At 30.4% G+C, this 3799-nt stretch overlaps 1 non-coding gene across 1 annotated transcript; it reads left to right on the top strand.

Annotated features, from left to right (window-relative positions):
• The first annotated feature begins 3167 nt into the window (after positions 1–3167).
• TRNAP-AGG (transfer RNA proline (anticodon AGG)) lies at positions 3168–3239 on the top strand. Its single transcript has one exon. It is a non-coding gene; the product is annotated as a tRNA-Pro (tRNA).
• Positions 3240–3799: the final 560 nt, after the last annotated feature.

Below are 3799 nucleotides of genomic sequence, written 5' to 3'. Positions count from 1 at the left end.
GAAATTTTCTCGAGTTTTCTCAATTTTAACCCCATTCCAGACCGGTTCTCATAGAAAATCTTATGGTTTCAGAATCTAGACACAATAAGGAGTACGTGGAAGGAAATTTTGAAGTAATTTAGATATTGGAAGCTCAAGAATTGACGTCCCAAACGTCGATGACGAGGCAAGTAGCCACCTTGGACTTTTTGTTAAGAAACACTTGTAGAAATCGCTTGGATTTTCATATGAACCCTAAACCAAGTATGAATTAAGGATATATGAAAGAAAAACCCAAAGAACCGTGAGTTAAGACCCTGAACCGATCAAATAGCTCGAGATTTAAGTAACGTTAAAATAACCCACTATGAGCTCCGCTACCTATCAAATTTTAATACAGAGCATATTATAGTATGTTGAGGCCAGAAGTGAAATTTGGTGGTCATTGGATAAGGATAAGTAGGTAAACGAAGAAACGGTGTAAAATGACCATAGTGCCCCTAAGGTAATTTACCTTCGGTTCATGACCTAGATGACCTTCAAATGCTATGAAATTCATCGGTAGATCTTATTTTATGAAATGTTATATGAATCCTTATCCCAAGAGGTTATATAACGTAATGAAGTTTGGGAGTTATTGGAAAACTTTAGTTAGCGAAACCAAGATATGGGATAAAATGCTCATCACGATCCATATGACCTTTGCCATGAAGCACGATGTTTATAAGTTTTGTAGTCAATGTTGCTAATGTTTGCTGCACACAAAAAAAGATAGGGATGTTAAATTTTTAAGCCACTTTTGGAATATTAAGTTATAAATTGGGTAACAAAATATTAGGAGCATTGCTTAGGGCTATTATTTATAAGAATATTAAGTCATAAATTGGGTAACAAATTATTGTTTTCAACTACATGTCATCTTCATATTAACGAGCAAACTAAGGTGGTTAATAGAACGTTAGGAGCATTGCTTAGGGCTATTAACAACAACTCTTTAATAAACTAAAATCATACCGTCAACATACTTAAACTATATAAAACTCTCTCGCCTCCCTTATTAAGTTTAGCTCTCCATACAAACTGAATTAAACAGAGGAATCCGCATCTTCATCATGTAAGATTGATGGAATAAGGAAAGAGAATAAGGAAATAGAGAGTTATCCCGGTTTGTTGTCGTTCGTCAATGGAAGTTCCCTTCTCTTGAGCTCTCACGTCCACCTCTTTGCCCTAATCAATTCTTGTTGGTCTCCTTTTCTTTCTGCTGTCAACAGTTGCTGGATTAGTGTTTTCTTCTTCTTCTCTGGTTTCACAGTAGAGACTGCTGCTGTAATTCGATTTTCTCCCCAAAATGTGGCTCCTCTCCTCTTGGTCTTCCTTTTCCTTTTATATTGAGCTTGAGTTCCCTTTTAGGGCCGAAAAGGAATAAGTAGTCCACATAGGATGTTCCTCATTGGGTAGTCAATGACCCACTTGTACTGATGATGTGGATTTAAAATTTTCATGTCATCCCCCATTTGTTTCCAAATTTGCTACTCCCAAATGGTTTAGCATAAATGTCTGAAATTTTACCATATAACTCAACTAAATATACAATTAAGATCGATTTATGCCAAATCAATTTTTTTTTCATGTTAGACCGCAATAAACGATTTCATGCTCACTAAGTAGAATAAATGGGTAATAAATGAGAAAATTGTGAATAAGGGTGCAATATTAACTATAAAAAGACTTGATATAACTCTACTTTTAGAGAGTTATCAATATTATAATGGCTACTACCTAAATTATAACCTAAAGTTGATAATTGATGTCCAATTAGCCAACCCTAAATTTGTAATCATTGTGGAGTGATTGAAATTACAATGGAAGTAGTTTAAACTCCTAGTACCTTAAATGAAGTTGGTCTCTTCTATTAAAACACGAATTTCTCTTTAATATCATTAATACAATTATGCTTCATCTTGAACCTACTAAACATGAAACTAAAACTGCGTTCAATTTAACTCAATTTTATTGTCATCTTGAATGACGTGTAGGATATATTCTTGATTTACCTCGATATTTCATATTAGTTAAGCTTTTTGCAAAATCACAATTAGACAACAACAAAGATGAACTTGGGTCTATTTATTATTTTAAAGAAAATTTCTTTCTCCATCTTATTCCTAAAAACTTTGCAACTAAATTCATATTATGCGAAGAAACAAATTTTTTACTAGAAGTAAAATATGCAACTTTAACTAAAATTTCATCTAAACAAATTTTATTGCCATACAACATAGATGACAATTATAGCCTTCAAACAAAAACTAGAATAGTTGTGGTGAACAGGATAGAAACTCTAGTGTTCATCCATAATATACAACCACTACCTAAATTATGACCTAAAAATTTGAAAACATAAGTTGTAGTTGAAAATTACATAAAACAATCCCCTAAATCCAAGAACTCTGTCCAATCAATAAATCCTAAAGATAGTAGCTAACATAGAGTAATTGAAGCTCCACATGAAGTAATTTAAAGTTCCAGTTACTTAACTAAAGTTTATCTCGTCTTTAATGAAGCATGAGTTGCACTTAAGTTCATGAAATGTTTATAGACTCCAACTCTTAGTACTATTAATGCAATTATATTTCATATGAGTTTGTCATAAATCAAACTATGGTACAATCAATACAACTTAAGTTCATGAAATGTTTATAGACTCCAACTCTTAGTACTATTAATGCAATTATATTTCATTTGAGTTTGTCATAAATCAAACTATGGTACAATCAATACAACTTAAGTTCATGAAATGTTTATAGACTCCAACTCTTAGTACTATTAATGCAATTATATTTCATATGAGTTTGTCATAAATCAAACTATGGTACAATCAATACAACTTCATTTTCTTGTCATACGAAGCAAAATAGAAGAATTAAATCAAACAAACTGATGAACTGAGTCGAATAAATCCAACCCAACCCAAACGGAATAGTTTGATTCATTTGTTGGGTTGTAGTTTATTTGATAACACTTGCATATTAGAACAATTCAATATTACAAGCCTTACTTACAAGTAAAATACTAGACCATCAACTCTTTGTTTTATAGTCCAACAACCGCTCAAGAAAATAGATTTCAAACTTGAGAGAAAGAAATATATTGAGTAGGAGCTAAAAATGTTGCATTTTTTTTAGAAAGGGCATTTGGTCTAGTGGTATGATTCTCGCTTAGGGTGCGAGAGGTCTCGAGTTCAATTCTCGGAATGCCCCTATGATCGTGTCATCAAAAGATGAGCCAACCTAGTGTATTATCATTTAATGATAATTCTCTTTTTTAATATCATTTACTTGTGTACTCCACGATATATGTCTCAACCAAGTATATTATCATTTAATGATAATGCTCTTAATATCATTTACTTGTGTAATATATGTCTCAAATGGAACTATCAAACTAAAACTTACACTAGAAAATAAAAAATAAAAACTCCAAATAAAAAATAAAATATCCAAAATAACTTACACTATAAAATAAAAAATAAAAACTCCAAATAAAAAATAAAATATCCAAAATAACTTACACTATAAAATAAAAAATAAAAACTCCAAATAAAAAATAAAATATCCAAAATAACTTCTTTTTTCTTCTCTCTAAACTTACACTATAAAATAAAAAATAAAAACTTCAAATAAAAAATAAAATATCCAAAATAACTTACACTATAAAATAAAAAATAAAAACTCCAAATAAAAAATAAAATATCCAAAATAACTTACACTATAAAATAAAAAATAAAAACTCCAAATAAAAAATAAAATATCCAAAATAA

Source organism: Cucurbita pepo, chromosome 10 (assembly GCF_057944985.1).
Source record: "Cucurbita pepo subsp. pepo isolate OVF chromosome 10, ASM5794498v1, whole genome shotgun sequence".
In the NCBI taxonomy this organism is placed as follows: Eukaryota; Viridiplantae; Streptophyta; class Magnoliopsida; order Cucurbitales; family Cucurbitaceae; genus Cucurbita; species Cucurbita pepo.
Note: the sequence above shows the minus strand (reverse complement) of the source record. Positions and strands in the feature narration are given on the sequence as shown.